Raw genomic sequence first — 17,773 nt, 5'->3', positions numbered from 1 at the left:
AAAAAATCGATAGCCACTTACAAATACTCAAGCATGAAGCTCCAAATCTTACGTTCAAATATTGAAAATAGCCTCTACAACAGAAAATCAGGAGGAGATGATCAACTTGCTATTGATTAATACATACTGGAGGGAAAATATGGCAAACCCTGGGTCTTACTTAAAATCTATCACAAATGCCATTGACAAGTCCATGACGGAGGAAGAAAATCAGCTCATATTGCTGAATGGTGATTTAAACATCAAGCTCCTAGACAAAGGGGGCGAAATTAAAGAGATTGAAAATCTTACAGGAAAAGAAAGCCAATGGATGAAGGAAATGGGCATACGGGATATGATGATGTTAAACAGCTAAACAAATGGCGACCTCAGGGGGGCCGACACTTGGCATAGTGGAGAATTGAGAGCATGCTTGGACTATTGTTTTGTGGGAAGAGATAGGCTTGCCTGGATAAAATCATTTCGAGTCATCAAGCAAGCTAATAGTGACCACTCTCTTCTGGAAACTGAGCTTGCATGGGATTCAGGAGCTTTCTCAAAGGGAGGAAAAGTGATGGAAACAGAGATATCGTGGGGAAGAAACAGGCTGTGACTTAAAGATCAGATTATACCAACACTGGCGGAAAATTTCAAGGAAGCCGTAGAAAAGGGCGAGGAGGTGGTCGATTATAAATGGCTGTTTAAAGCTTATGAGATTAAGTACGATTCATCTAAACTGAAGCAGGTCAGAAGGAAACACGCCTTTAATGAACTTGTAGTCGCCAGACGAAAATGATACAGAGCTGACCTCAGGCGTATAAAAAAGTCTCATAGCCTAGACAAATGTGAATTGGAAAGAAAATGCCGACAAACCTACAAGAATTGTCTGCGATCAACCAGATACCAAAGAACCCAAAGAGACGCGGAACAAATGATGGCGGCCTTAGCAACAAATAATACAAAAAGTACCTGGGATCTAATTAACAATAGAGATTCAAATCAATCGGCCATAGGTATCAACCAAGTCTCTGAGAAAAACTGGTTCGACCACTATACTGCCCTGTTCAAAGGGAAGAATGAGGAAAAAGTAGTTGAGAAAAGAACAGGAAACGCTACCTGGACATTGAACTTCGATAGAGAAGACATTCAAATACTGATCAAAAAATTAAGCTCTTCCAGGGCTGCCGGTCCAGATGGCGTCTCCAACAAAATGTTGAAAGAAAACATGGAAGGCTGGTCAGACCTAATTTACGCACTTTTCAAACAAGTAGCGAGAACCAAACAAATTCCAACTACGTGGACGGAGGCCTACATCGTGCCTATTTTTAAAAAAGGTGACCGCGGCAATCCAAGAAATTACAGGCCGATTGCGCTACTAGACTCCATTGGCAAGCTCTTCGCCTCCATCCTCTTACGGGATTTAAAGAACTGGGCAGCTCAAGCCGGAATCTTGGACGAGAGACAAACTGCTTTTGCGAGTGGAGTGGGCACCTGCCTTAACCTGTTCCTGATCAATATATTAAAAGCAAAGGCCCTAAAAGGAAAAACAACGATCTACTTGGCCTTTATAGATCTCGAACAGGCGTTCGATGGAATAAATAGAGAACGGCTGTGGGCAAAACTGAGGAATTGGGGATGCCCTGTGGACCTATTGGAGGCACTCCAGGCACTGTATACTGATACCTCGATCCAGGTTCAAATTACTGCAAATGGAGGACTATCAAGGCGGATCAAGACATCAAGCAGGGATGTGCCCTCGCCCCTTTTCTCTTTATACTCTATATGGCTGATATGAAGTCTTCACAAGATCAGATCCGGGCCTTCCCAACGAAGGTAAATGGCATAGAGATACCATGGATGCTATATGCGGATGACGCGGTGTTTATAGACCAGACGCCGATAGGTCTTCAGCGCAGGATTGAGGCTTTCAATGACTATCTTAAAGCCAATGACATGAAAGTAAATGCAAAAAAATCTATGATTTTGACTATGAAATCAACCTGCGGAAAGAAACTAGCAGGGAAAATTCAGACTTGGTCATTGGAAAAAGAAAAACTGGCAGTAGTCGACACTACAATCTACCTCGGGATAAGAATTAATAGGAACTGCAATGAGCAGGCCCATTATACCCTGATCAGAGAAAAACTAAAAATTCTGGTTAACCAAGGGCTACTTCTACATCGTAGATATGGGAAATTTTCTCTGTTGCCGATTACAACCTTCTATAAGCAAAAGGTAGTGGCCGTCATTACATATGGAGCCGAGGCCCTTATAGCCCTAAAATGGGAGGTCTGGAACCTATGCGAAGCCTATTTCTGGCAAAAGATCTTGCGCCTTCCAAATTCGCTACCCTTGGAACTTATAAGATCGGAACTAAGACTGCAATCCATCACTTCAATCACGACGTGGAAATCACTATCTCTTTATAGAAAGTGTATTTTGGACAATCCACCCGTGCCATTTAGAATCCTAGCAAAGCCAGGGGCTTTCAGTAGTGATTCAATTCTCCAAAACTGGAAAATGAGATGTGAAGATACTTTAAAATACCTGGCGATCTTTGAAGACACCCTGAAAAATAACCTAGATAAGGCTAAAAGAACAAATCGGGAAAAAGACTGGGAGGAAACACAGGAAGAGAAATTAACACGAGACCTATGTCATAATGTCATCTGGGAACGCAAAGCTCTGAACATGTTACCTCCATATTTGATGAAATTTCCCTCATGGCACTACCGAGATCTGCTTATGCGCTGTAGATTTAACATCTGGCACTCGAGAGAAATAAGGTGGCGAAGAAGGCAAATTGACAAATCACTAGCATATTGTAGATTTTGCAGAAAGAAGGACCAACTGGAAACTATAAGGCATGTGATGCTAACTTGTCCGAACCTGGTACTGAATCGCCTGATGTACATGGGAAATTATACGAGCCTGATCTCGGAGGAGAACGAAGAAGAGTATTGGGAAAGGCTCATCACAGCTGAGAAAGTGGGCCGTACTTTGGACGCATTGAAATTTGTTGAATCCTTAAAACTGGAGCAGGAGGAGGGGGAGCCTGAGGTGGACGTCACCCAAACAACTGGAGATTCTGGCCTAGGGGCGATCATTTAGGGATTTTGAACTTGAACCTAATTTGGGTGGCCTCCACCTCTTTGAGGAGGGACTGTTAAAGGAATGTTAAAGGTTTAACTTTGTTTAACCAATAAAACAAATAAAATAAAAAAATAAATAAGAAAAATGGGACAGTGTTTACGAGTAGGAGTAATGAAGTTGGTGGCAAGCACTGCTGTGTGCAAAGGTGTTTTTAATCCTCAACTACAATGTCCATACCTAAATTGTAGGGTTTGTGACATATGTGAGGAGGGGGAAAAGCCTTATTTTCTCTGCTAATGTAGGTACTACACAGCCTATGGTTCAAAGTGCATGCGACATGGACGACCGGTGTACACAGTTGTTATGTAATGCGTTTTGGCCACATTTCCAAGAAAGTCAGGGATGGTGTAAGGAACTTCACCTCTAGTTATAGATGAGGATGCTTTAGGCTAACTGGACTTCAGCGATGCTCACTTTTCCTAGTAGTCTTATTTTCCACATTACAAAACAGCTGAAGCTTCCTTGCTGACTGCAGTCCATCTCTATTAATTAATGGATGTACCAAAAACGATGTTTGCAAGGATATTTCCATATGTTTGGGCATCTTTTTTTTTTGTTTTGTTCCATATGTTTGGGTCATACACTGCTTTTTATTGTTTTTTCTTTATGCAGACATTGCTTGGAGGTGTAAACACACGCTGTCTTGCTATACAGGGAGGCTGATTTATTTATTCAGTTTTTATAATGCGCCTATACACAATGGGCCTCATTGCGAGTCTGGCGGTAGCCGTGCCGGTAAAAGCGTCAGGCTGCCGCCGGACTCATGAATGTATTTGGTGCCTGGCTTTTCAGTAACAGTGGGGGATTCTAACCCCGTCGGTACGGGATGTCAGGCGCTGGAATAATTGTATTTGCCATTCCCATTGAGTCCTATTGAATAGGACTCAATGGGAATGGAGAACATGGAGGCACCGGCACCATAAATAACGGTGCTGGTGCCTCTGTGAAAGTCTGCGAGTGGCTGGCAGGCGGGACGGCAGCCACATGCAGACTCTGAGTGGGCCGGTCCAGTAACAACGGTGCCGTTAAGCTTACCGGCACCGTTGTGACCGGACCAGCATGCTCGTAAGGAGGCCCAGTGTGTTTCAATGTGCAACAAGACAACAAGGTTTTGGGGAACAGGGATGACAAAACAAACAGTCCTACTAGGCCTTGTGATATTGGGATTGTGCAAGTGGAGTAATAGAAGTGCAGGGGAGAGGGGAGGGCGGGAAGTGCAGGAGGGTTAAGCGATTGCCCGGGGAGGCCGATGGACAGAACCCAAGGGAAAAGGGAATGCAAGGCAAAAAGGTCAACGTGGTAAGTGCGAGGAACTGACTGGAAGGGTTAAGGGGGTGCAGTCCTAGCCAGGCAAGTGCAGGGGGAGGGGGCACGGAATTGCATGTGCTGGTTGGTGCGGTCAAAGGAGACCAGCCAACTATGTCGCCATATATTTCTCCTATCCTCTCCAACGGCTTCACTATCTCCTATCCTTCTCCTATCATTAAATCTGGCGAGAAGAAACTGAAGGAGGACAAACTGGGCCTCATTACGAGCATGGCGGTAGCCGTGCATGTATGGCAGGAACGGCTACCGCCATGCTCGCTACCGGCACCGTTCATACCCTCACCACCAGGGTCGTAATGAGGCCCACTGTGTTTCAACACAGGCCTTCGTATTGCAGACACCTATGTCACAGCTTCCGCCAGAGAGACTCTCATTGACATCCTCTTCTTTATTAACGCACCTGACCTATGGACTCCATACATGGTTGTCTTTCTCTCTCCTATCGCCTCTTCTCCCATTAATGGTGGCACTCGCTGGGAGGTTCTCCTTGACCTCTCCGCCATTTCCAGAGTCATCATTAATGTTTATCTCAATGGAATCATCATGGTTCAGGGTCCTCAACCCAACCTCCTTCTCTTTCGACAGGCTCCTCCCTCACCCCTCTAACCTCACCTCTACCTCCAGCCAAGCTCACTTGCCTTCTGTGCCCTCCTGCTCCTCCTCTGCACAGGCTCCCTTGCCTCCTGTGCCTTCCTCCTCCTCTGGATAGGGGGCCCTGCCTTGCCATACTGTCCGGCACCCTTGTCAGCCCTGGCTCCTCCGCCATCCTCCACTATGCCCCTGTCCCTTTTGCCACCCTCAGGGGATGGGAGGACCACTGTCCCCTGTGCCCCTCCAACCCCAAGGAAGACCTACAAAGATGGCAAGTTGCTCCACATTGCCACTCTCAACACTCACATCTGTAACCTCCTCAAACTCAATCTTGATGTAATCACAGAGACATGGTTCAAGGATATCTCCGTCACAAGCTTTGACACACTCCTCCCTGAATGCTACAAAATCCTCTCTGCGCCCAGGCCTTCGAAGACAGGTGGGGGAGCGGAGCTTATCTTCCCAGAATGGATACTTATGTCCATCATCCCTACTCAAGCTTACTCCTCCTTCCAGTGCCTAGTTTGCAGACTTTCACTCACCCCCTCATTCTTCTCACATTATGGCCACTTTCTATCAGCCACCAGGTCGGTCCACTCTCTCGGAATCGGCTGACCTGGCCTCCTCCCTACTCTCCTCCTCCTCTCAACTCCTCCTGTTGGGTGATCTGGACAGCCACCTGGACCTTCCTGACAGCTCAGGTCCTTTCTGCAACCTCTGTGACTCTCTCTCCCTCTCCATGCTAGCCTCTAGCTCCACGCATACCGTGGACCACACCTTAGATGCTCTCATCTCTAAAGACATCCCTCTCACTACCTCAATCTCTTGGACTGACCACTCTCTTCTCTCAACACACCTGAAGCTCTCCCCTTGCAGCAACACACCCTGCACAGCCACTCGGTTTCAAAGTCACAAGACCCATGAGAAAAGTGACAGTAGCTGCCTTTGCCTCTACCTACACTCCTCCACCCATTCCTTCAGCTGACTCCCACCCTGACACAGCCTTCGCTAACTTCAATCTCTCTATGTCCAACACTGTTGCCCCTGTCATGAGGGTCCGACTGAAGCCTTCCAAAAAGTAAACTATTGTTATGACTCCGACCTGGCTGCCCCTAAACCCAAGTGTAGGGGAGCTGAGCAGAAATGGAATGTGTCGGGCGAACCATCTGACAAACTGGCCAGCTGCCTCCTTCGAAGGCAATATCGACTCTGCATCTGCTCCAAGAAAAGTGTCTTTATTCAAGCCCACATCTCTGCTGCATCAAATACCAAGGCCAACACTTTTCAAAGTCTGCAAGGAAGTGTCCATTCGGAAGCAGCCTCCTCTCCTGTCACATCCACCTAGGACCTTGGCTCGGCCCTGGCTGCACACTTCACCACAAAAACCCAAGACATACTTTCTTTCCAGTCTCTATTCCACACCACAGCATACAACACCACCGGAACCTCCCTTGACCACCTCTCCACTTACCCTCTCTTCTCTCTCACCAGTCACACCTGATGAGGTCACCAGACAGGTCTGATCTATGAAGACTTCATCCAAACAGGTGGACTTCTACCCTTCTAAAACCATTAAAGACCATATTGACTCCCTCGCCCCAGCCTTGGCTGATCTCTGCAATCCCTCCTTTTCCACTGGAGTTTTACCAACTGCCCTTAAGCACTCCCTTGTGTACCCTCTGCTAAAAAAAAACCTCTGTCGACCTCTCCATTCTGGCAAACTAGCGCCTTATCTCCATCACTCCTTTCCTGGGCAAACTCCTGGAGAAGCTGGCTATCTCACAGCTGACCCTTCACACTGAATCTATTGGTTGCTCCCATGACCATCAGTCTGGCTTTAGAGCATCCAGAGGCATGGAAACTGCTCTTCTGAACACATGTGAAGACCTGCTCTCAAATCTTGACACATTTCGCGCCTTGAAACACTTGCGTATAGGCGCGTTATAAATGCAATATCATACCATAACACTCCCTCTGTCCTCATTCTCTTCGGCCTCTCCTCTGTCTTTGACATGGTTAACTACAACATCCTGGTCGCATGTCTTCATGACACCCTAGGAATCCCACTTCGGGCTCTGGCATGGTTGACCTTTCTCTCTGACCGCCCATCCCAGGTGGAACTCGTATCTTTCCTCTCGACTATGGCTCTCTCAACCTGTGGCGTTCCCCAGGGATCTAACCTATCGCCCTGTTTCTTCACCATCTACATGGCTGCCCTGGCATGTGTGATTGCCACTTTCACCTCTAACTTCCAGTGTTACGCGATTGCCACGCAACTATCCTTCAGGCTACCCTCAAACGCCTCCTGCTCCTCGCACATATCTGATTGTCTGTCCGCAGTTCAGTCATGGTGTGCTGCAAATGACTTCTGCCTCAATGCCAGTAACACCGAGATGGTTCGCATTGGGACTCCTGCTCTCGCTTTCCCACTTTCACTCTGGCCGGCCTCCCTTGGCCCTGCCCCCGCACCCACCTGCGAGACAAACCTTGGAGTAATTTTTGAATCCACTCTCTCCTTCTCCTCTCCCATTTCAGACATCTCTAAAATATCTAAGGATCAGCTTCACTGCCTCAGAGGTACTGTAACTTTTCTCAATTTCCCCCAGCGGCTCACTGTCCCAGAGCCTTGGTTCTCTCAAGACTGGACTATTGCAACAGCCTCTTTCTCAACCTCCCTGCCTTTGCTCTGCATCCTCTGCAACTCATCCAGAACAGAACCGCAAGACTTATCCTTGGCCTCAAGCCCAGGGACTGCCTCTCTGGCACTGAAATCCCTTCACTGGCTCCCTGTGGCTGCAAGGATAAAGTTCAAGACCCTCTGCATTGTTCACAAGGCTTTCTGGGGCCTGGTACCTACCTACCTGTAACACTGCCTACCTAAATATTGTCCCTCACGAGCCCTCCGCTCATCTTCCTCCAACCTTCTGTGAGTAAGCCGGTGCTCCAAGCAGAGATTTGGAGGGACATCCTTATCCTCAGCAGATCCCTCCCTCTGGAACAGCCTCCCTGCCACCCCCGATCTTGAGTCCGATCTTCTTAAATTCCGGAAACTCCTCAAGACCGTCCTCTTCTCTTCCCTCTCGCTCCCTCTTACACTGCTAACCTAGCTCTCTGCTCTTTCCCTCTCTCCCTCCTTTCCATACAGCTTGCTGACTGGCCGCCTGGTATACCTCAGAGACTCACAGTTCCCTGGCACCCTTGCCAGTCCTCCTTCGCACTTGTCTTGGGGCTCTACACCCCCACCCACACTCACTGCACTTGAGAAATAACCCAGAGAGTGGCTCTCTGCACTTACCCGAGTCTCCACTGACCGAATGCACTTGGACCCCCCATCCCTATTACCATCTGTGCACTTGCACAATCCGTATGCACCATGTCTGAAAATCGTCTGTCCTCCCTTGTCTTCACCCACTAATTGCACTGGTAAAACTGCAGAATTGCCAACAGGCCTATTTGCTGTAACTAAAACTGTTAAATGTATTTTTACGGACTTACTCTGCCTTTGCAGGCTATTATCGTCTCAGAATTTCAAGGGCTCTGAGTGACTGTTTTTCTCCCCATGTTCCCACCCTCCTTTAGTGCTTTGAAACACTTGCCTCTGTGTAGGCCCTTTATAAATAAACAATAGCATACCATACGATGTGGCCAATACCTTTTTACCTTTGTTTTGCGCAATTCTGAAAACTATAAAAAGGGGCTCTCAGTTTGTGGATAATCATGCTTTGCTTGGTGCCGAAGGTCGCTACTCAAGGTGGGCAAGGTAACTGCAGAAACATATGTACGCTGATTGGCGGCAGTCTCTCCTGACAAGTCTGAGATGACCAGACGCAAGCCATTTCTCCACAGTAACAATGGAGCTCTGCTTACCATTGCTAAATGCTCTGGTCCTCTATCCCCCCTCTCCTCTGGAAGGCACTGCAAAGCTTTGAGCACTCCAGTGGTAGGTTCCATGCAGGTCTTTAAGTGAGGTAAGAACTCGGGGGTGGGGGCCCTCATTTGGGGTGTGGCTTGTGGGATGGGCGTGGCCTAAGCAAGTGCAGAAACCATAGTAAGGTGTGCAAACAAATATATAAATGCATGTAAGCATTTATATATTTGTATGCGTACCTCACTATGGTTTATGTAGTATGCAAGCCATCTTTTATAAACATAGAAATATGTAACATATTTCTGTTTATAAAAGATGGCTTGAAAAGTACACAAACCATAGTAAGGTACTCACACAAATACATAACCTACATTTTGAGGGTTGTAAAAGATGGCTTGAAAATTACACAATTCAATCCATCTTTTATAAAGTTTTGACGACGGACAAAGCCTGAGGCGTCTTTGTCCATCGGCAGAGCTTTATAAAAGATGGCTTCAATTGTGTATATGTCAAGAAATCCCCAGGTTCGCCGAGGGTTAAAGACGCCTCGGCAACCTGGAGAAACAAAGGGACAGTAAAGTCCTCTGGTGACCCCTCGTGCGATGGGGTCACCAGAGGAATTTACAGTGACTGACGGAAGTGCCAGCCCGTCACAGAATTGCTGTGGCTGCTGGCACTTCTGTCAGCTTGCCTGACTTAATGGCGGGCGCATCTCCCGTCGCGGTTGCGGCCATGGTGGGATAATGTGTCCCCCCAATGGTGTGGTGGGACTGGAGGGCCCCGGCAGGGCCCGGGCTCAGCCCCACTTTTTGGAGACTGCTGGGGCCTGGTCCTGGCTGGCCCCAGCCCACTTAAAGCACTGGTTCCAAGCCTACATATAAAATGTGCTGAGGATATCAGCTGCAATATGGACTTGCATGCTGTGTTTTGTAGAGTGACACATCAGAGCATAAAGGAACAAATGGAGAGGAGGCCGGAAATGGTAGGACATGAAGTAAGGGGGAACAATTCAGTACTTTGGTAAAAGCATCGAAGATCCAGTCCCAGGGACCTAGAAAAGACAACGGAGATACCATGGGGTCAAGTAAAGGTGGTAGAGGAGGTTGTGCCACTGGGCGACATCTGAGGGGCCAGGCTTGCATGTTAATCAACGCCTTCAAGAAAAAGGAGTAGCAGTAGGTTGCTCTGTGTGGCGGATCTAGAATCAGGCTGGGAATAGAAAAGGCAAAAATATGAACAAACCATACTCTCTTACTGATATGCCATGCAGATGACTCCTCAAGCGCAACGGGTAGAAAGCATAGGGTGGATCTACGAGAGAACATCGAATCCATTACTGTGAATGCCATAACTTCGATTATTCTTTCTTTTACCCCATTTAATGCAATTATATGTGGGGGAGACCCCTGCAGCCCCTCCACAGCGACTCCCCCTTAATTATAAACCTAACCCCCACCCCCATCTATAATTTTACTGAAATGCGATGAAACAATCCCATGTTATGGGATTCGCAGTGTTTGGATTTGATGTTTTGTACCAAAACCTACTGGGTTAGAGCCTTTACGCATATAATCACTGCCACCTGCCGAGGTACACACAACACTTTTAGAACATCAGAATATTTTTCACTATTAGCTACAACTACAAGTAACTGCCATGTGAGGCTACCACATGGACAGAATATCCATCTTAATTCGATTTTGGATGAACGGGTCATGTGAAGACAAAGAAACTCTTCTATGCGTCCATCTTCTAGGGATGCTGGATGAAGGGTTTTTAACGGTGGTGCTTGTGTGTTAAACATGATCAGTTGTGAATGCAGAGGAAGCTTTATCAGAAGCAGATGATTGTGACGGGGTCCGGAGGGAGGACCACTCCCAACATGTGTATTTGAGAATTCTCAAAAATGTGCTAATTCCCTCTACCTTAGAGAACCCCAGCAACTTTGCTGGATTTTGAGGACTTTATTTTTTTACCTGGAGAGAGTGTAACCCTTTTTTCCCACTCTCTCAGATATTTTGATATGTGTGTTCCTTTTCGTTATTGAGTCTAACCAACTCCATAGGCATCGTCTTTTTCATGTGTCACACAGAACCCCAGTGCAGTGACAAAGGGATGCCTTCCAAGCTTTCCCAAGGTTTAACTATCTTATCTGGGATAAACTACTGTCTCCTAGAACAGTGGAGTGAAATTGACTTCACTTAGTCCTGTAAATTTCTAGACCCAGCACAACCTATCTTCCTATAGAGCGCTGGAGGGGTTACCCAGTATCCCCTGTGTCTAGATGCTCATGTAACAGTCAAATGTTACCCTTTCCTCTCAGAATGGCTGGTGGCAGTGGTTTTACAAAAAACTACCATGATTTTTCCCGGCCGCACTATTCGTAGCTCCGGTAACGTTAAATTGCGGGAGCCATGTTTTTCAAGATGGCGCCCAGCCATCGGTGCTAAAATGGTTCCCGGTCTTCTTTTTTCACAATTTCTTTGTGGAAAGGTCCTTCTAGTGTTTTTCGCTGCGCGCCAAACCCGGGTTGGTCTCTTTGTTCATTCGCCATTAGAGGGCTTCATGAGTGAAACCTGCCTCTGGCTCCAGAGTGTGTGGGGTAGGCAGGAAGTGTGGGAGGTGCCCGAAACTCTGTGTGCTTAGTCATCTAGGAGACCCAAATGCACTCTGTGATGATTGGCTGGCTGACTGTCCGGGAAGGACAGCCGCCCTGCTGGGTGAGTGGCAGCTAGGCTGGAATGAATGGGAGAGAACTGAATAAAAGGCGAGTCTCTTGGCTTGGAAGGCAGAGTCGACCACTGGACCAAGGAACCGAAGAAGAGCTTGAAGAGGACGGCTGCTGCAACTATTGGACCGTTGGCTTGCCCAGTGAAGCCCTGCTGCAGGTCCGAATCATCAAGTTTGCATCGACGTAGAAGCCCTGCAAAGGACGACTTCTCCCTTTTGAGTTGGTTGGGTCAATCAACTCCCAAGTAAGCCACCTGGACGCCCATCTCTGAGCTGGTTGCATTTCCTCAGAGTGCTGCAGGACACCGTAGAGCCAGGGAGAGGGACGCCAGATTGTGTGCGTTACTTGTAAGCTGGCCGAAAATGTTTGGAAGATCTTCCGGACTCCTGCGACATTGGACTGACAGAGCTTGACCCCCCTCCCCCTTCAGCTGAGTGTGGGACCTCAGAAGCAAGGACAGTCCACCTTGACAGCCAGGGCCAGCGTTGTTACCAGTGCAGTAGCTGAAACGCGAAACAGCCACTGATATTGAAGCTTGCCAGTTGCAAGCTTTTGATCATCCCAGTGCAGTGCAGGAGTCCCCCAACATCCTCCCTCTTGTCCCCACGACTGAGGCCCAGGAACAGCGAGATCTGCCGGAACTGCCAGGAACAGAAGTCATCGGCTGCATCTTTTTCTTCATTGTAAGGTACTGTAAAACAAGACTGAGAGAACTGACATCTCACAGTGAAAGTGCTTGAAACTTTTGCAACTCGCAGGATGAATCAGCTTGTGACCCAACATATGATTCTTCTTTTTACAAACTACTTCCAAGAACTTGTGCAGAGACTTTTTTGTTTAATTACCAGAACTGCTTTAACCTATCCAAGACTTTAGCCCATTCACTTTGGCCCAGCCTATTGAATGCAATTGACTCTTCTGGTGAAATCAAAGTATTTGCACTGTCTAAGAATAATGGTAGTCTTTTATGTTCTGATAACCTTTGCCTTTTACTCCTCTTGAAAAGTATTGAAGTATATTTGTGTTATTATATTTGCCTTCTTCTAAGTTTTATAACTGACTGATAAATAAATGAGAGAGTCCCCAGTCTGCCCACTCCTCCTGTTGATGAAAGGAGCTGCAGCTACTGCGACCCGTTTTTTCAGCACAAGCTTGACTGGCCCTTTAAACTTTTTCTGAACGTCTCTTGACCCCACCTTAAAATGTCCACCTTTAAAAGGAGTGACGCGCAGAGTCCCGTGAGAGTCCACCGTCTGCCCAGTCCGCCTCAGAATGTCGAAAGGAAAGCAGTCTGGTGGCCCCTCCCTTCCTTCTTCCCCCTCTTCAGCTGTGCAATGGCAGTGCCTGGCCCACAGACGCGGCTGAAGATGCTCTTCGATCGCCAACATCTGAAAACGGTTAAAGGCTCTGGAACTGTCTCCCGTAATAATGGATCCATTGAGGTAAGTGGCGAAAAGTTGTCTTTGTGTAGACCGCTTTCAGTTGTGCCATCCTTACAGACCCTTGCTTCTGCTTACACAAACAGTGAATCTGTCGTAATGTCAAGCATTACGAACATCATGATGCAGCCAACATATGAAGCAATTCACCATGAAATACAAAAGTCACCAAGATGTGATATGAAAAGGCCCTCGCTTAGAGGTCTGTGTGAGGCCAATGTAACTGACGCAATTTTGACACTGATAGTGCAAAGGGACCAACATGTGGACTACCGGCTAGCATAGTCATCGACTCCACGCTATTTCAATCTCCCTTTGATGTCACAGATTCTGAACTTCTTGAATTACAAGTGCCGCCAGGTTCACTTTGAACGAAATGATGTAATTTGAGCCACCTATATCAGCGGCCCTAAACAAGCTAATGAACCAGGACTTAAATACAACCATACAACCCACACAATCAGCTCCAATGGGTGCTAATATAACAATTAACAAGTTGTTGACTGACGTCCGGGAGCCTCTTTTGTCTCTAATTATGCCACCGACTTGTTTGAATAAAATGCCAAGATGTGATCAGCTGAACACTTTTGTATTGTCAGCTGAAAGCTGCGACGCCCGACTAAGTGGTCATGCCGTTGCTGCAACCAATGCTACTGCCATTCCAAAAAACCTGTACCTATGTATTAGGAATCGGCGACACCAGCAACACGCATATAGACTTTGTTCTATCTAGCTTGGAAGAATCGTCCCTGCTCGAAAATTAAACAAACAAGGAAAAAAGCAATGCTGTTGGCAATAGTGTCAGTCTAAACGCTTCAATGCCTGCACAGATAAATCTTAGTGTGGACTTTGCTGGTCATGAAGAGAGACTGACTGAACACCTAAAGGAAGATTATTCGCTAATTAAAGATAAACTGATCAAGAGTTTTGCTCAAACGGCGGTAAAAAATATATCTCTTGAACCAGTTGCTGTAAATTCGACTCTCAGAATCGCTTGAAATTCAGTGCCCAGGCTTCTTCCAAATATTGTGAACGAACTAGCACGCCACAAGCAAAAAGCTTGCATGTGAAAGACATTTTACCAGCTGAAAGAGGCATGACAAATCTGTCAGCGCAACAAAACTGTTCTATTAACACGGTCCAGGAATCGTCTCCAAACAATATAAATGAGACGTCGAATCCAATGAACATCCAGAGAATACTAATCAGTCAAACAAAGAGCTAGATACGGAAAGCGCCATGAAGGCCAACATATCGGTGGCAATGTCAATCCAAATACACAACAATGTGCTGGCTGCAACGTCCCTTGCATTGATACCATTCATAAAATTATACGAATCGCTGAGTGATTCATTAAAGGATCAGGGCGCTATGCTGTCTCAGCTAGATACAAAATTGTCAAATCTGGCACACAGCTACTCCCAGTTACAACAAAAGAGTGCAATGGAAGCAAATTTATCATTACAATGACAAAACAGACTAGGAGATATTGCAATGAAAGAACATACTAACTTTTGCTGACCTCATGGAAGCAATTCTTGAATGTATGAAATGGTTTCGTCATCTAGACAAAATTCGACTCCAAGCAGTCTCCCAATTTAACAAGCCACTCTTGAGTCAGCAAACTAGGGCTGTCTCAACATCTGGCAGTAATGGGACCCTCCGTGAAGCTTTGGCTACCAACAGCAATGACACAACCAAAGCGGCGCTGGGAAAATTGGCTACCATCTCGGCCAAGTCTGACACACTAGCTGTCTCAACAGCGGACAGAACAAAGACGGATCAAACAAATCTAGAAATTGCATCCTCAGAACCTGCTAGAACTGTAATTGATCTTGTGACTCGTATTGAACCACCAGTGAATCAGCCTCTTGCTGAAGTAAAAGATACTCAGCGGAGCAGTTTGGCATTTTTACGGGTAGTGCAAAGACATTGGATTTACACACAAAATAATTGAAAGAAAATGCCAAACAAAGTGGCAACTAATAAACGCTGTATCAAGCAAAACCTGGCAAAAACCAAACAATGTATACTCAAGCTATCGACACCACACAAGGTAGGACTATTCCAGCGTGACACGTCCTTAAAGATACAAAAGCAGTCATTAGTGAAAGAAAATAAGGACACAACTCCGAACATGACTAAATTGCATAACACAAGACAGGTGTTGAATCCAATAAAAACGTTTATGGTTGGACTCAGAAGCAAAGTCAAATGACTCCGTCAATGGGTCACTAGACCAATGTGATTGGTCCACGTATACGATTGACTCAAATGATGAGTCACCAACAGAGGACACTTAAGTCGGGAGGAGACGCAGAACCGACCACCGGCCCAAAACATTTTTCTGAGTGCTCTAAAGCAAAGCCCAAAAGCCCTAAAAATGAAGTAAATGTGGCAAAAAAAAAGTTCAAACAAATTTAAACCCAAGAATGACGTTAGCGCTAAGGTCAAAACAAAAAGAACAACGGCAGGTCCGCTTTGAAAAAGAAATAGTCAGTAAATGTGCCACTGGGAAGGTGCGGATTGAAAACAGATTCCCTGATGGAAATTAGGTAAATCTGAACAGAAGCAACGTGATGCGCTTACTACATGTCATTCCTTCATTGAGTATAATTACCTTGGAAGATATCCGAATTGTGGAATACATATCAAAGGCCTGCTCCGACCAAGTCTTACTACATATCAGTTCGTAGGCTGTAGAAAAAAATGCTACTTTTAGCTAAAGACGAACTTCTATACTATGGATTTGACATCTCTGTTGCAAAAGAGGAAAAAAAAACATTGGTCAGAGAATACATCCTCTGAAAAAGACATCAGAACTACTAAAGAAAAAAGAAGAGACACACAAAAGGACGTGTTCAAAATACACCCAATGGTGCGAGATGGTGAATCTGAGCCCCAATCGGTCGTCAAAATGGACAGGTCCCGCCGGAATTAACTAGTCCTGCAAAAAGAAAAAGTCCTATGTGCGTTGATTTCCTGGAACACACAAGGCTTTATTCATCTCCTCCAAGAGCTTCCATTCTCCCTGGAAAATAACTTTGCTCGTGGCTACGTGAGCCACCAGTTAGAGATGGATGCTCAATCTTGTTAAACCCGGCTGGAAAAAATAGGCTTGGCCGTCCATTTTCTGGTCTGTTAATCATGTTTAACAATTTGTTTGGATGGTCAATAAATAAAGTATTTACGCCTAACTTGTTTATTCAAGGAATCTTATTAGAATTCAAGGCTTTGTACAATATACCACCCAAAAAGCTGTTATTGATAAATACTTACTGGAACCCAAAAATGATCGCAATCACCAGCTACCTGACTGCACTAACTTCAGTAATAGATGATTGCTTACTCTTATGCTGCGAACTGCAGATAATATGTGGTGATTTAAATTGTTCATGGTTTGATGACAAACAGAATGACACTTGGCCCACAAATTAGTCAAGTAACAACAAAAAGGAGTCGATAGGTGTCGCCTCCTGTTTCTTACCAAAATCGTTATCACGCAAGTAACAGGAGGATGATTGTTAACACATTATTCCTACTGCTCGGTCCCTAGCGATAATCTTATTAGCCCTGTGTTGAAGAACCTCCTAAGGTGTGGATACCAGCCCTAGTTTGTGCTGGTGTGCCGACTACAAATGGGATGTGGAGGTCCTGGCCCTTTCCTTTCTCACTACTTTCCTAATTTCTAAAATTAAGTGCACACCTTTTGGGGGTTGGTATATATGTTTAATGTTGCCGCCTCCACTCTGTGTGTCTTATCATAGAAAGATTCCCAAGACCATGGGTCAAAGAATGTGATTAAAAAGAGCTAGTTCTCTCTTCACCTAGTAAGGTTGTTCTTTTTTATACAAAGCCTTTCATCTGTGGATGTAGGGTATCGGAGTCTGTGTTATCAAGCCAGTACTGCTAAACTAGTGGTCAACCGGTTTCAGCGGGATTCTTTGGTGGCCGCTTTCTTCAGGACGAATACTTCTGATTATGGTATTCTCTATGTGGTCTTCAAATCTTTACAGATTATGAGGATATTTCGGGTATCCAATGGGCTTGTTGATTCAATCCCTATATATCCCGAAACTAATCCTTACACCAACAACATTGTGAGTTATCGTCGCTACATCGATGACATTCTCCTGTTTGATGGAGACAGGGCAACATTGAATAAATTCATTGAATAGATCAACACACTCAATCCCTTTCTCAAATTCACACACGAGGCCAGTAAAACCGAAGCTACCTTTCTCGATCTGAAAATCACAAGGTCAGGACATATTTTTGAAACTACTGGATTTCAAAAACCCACGGACACGAATTCCCTCCTTGATTATAACAGTTTCCACCAAAGATCCCTAAAAGAAAATGTACCGTTCAGGCCGTTTCTCCGGTTTAGGAGGAACTGCACTTCAAGAATGGAATATGATAGACAAGCGGAAAGACTGACGAATAACCTAAAGGATAGAAATTATCCGAACAGAATAATAAAACAAGCCAAAAAGAGGGCAAGGAACATACTGCGAGAAATAACCCTCAACCAACATTTCAAATAACCTGTGGCCCGAAATTGAGGACCTCAAAATATGTAAATCCCTAAACAGTGACCATGATCGACTCGAATTGTCTTGGACGCATGATCGACTCGAATTGTCTTGGACGCTTGATAGATTCACTCCAGATGCAAAATTTGAG

The sequence above is a fragment of the Ambystoma mexicanum genome, chromosome 3p (assembly GCF_040938575.1).
Source record: "Ambystoma mexicanum isolate Mex_15411 chromosome 3p, UKY_AmexF1_1, whole genome shotgun sequence".
Taxonomy (NCBI): Eukaryota; Metazoa; Chordata; class Amphibia; order Caudata; family Ambystomatidae; genus Ambystoma; species Ambystoma mexicanum.
Note: the sequence above shows the minus strand (reverse complement) of the source record.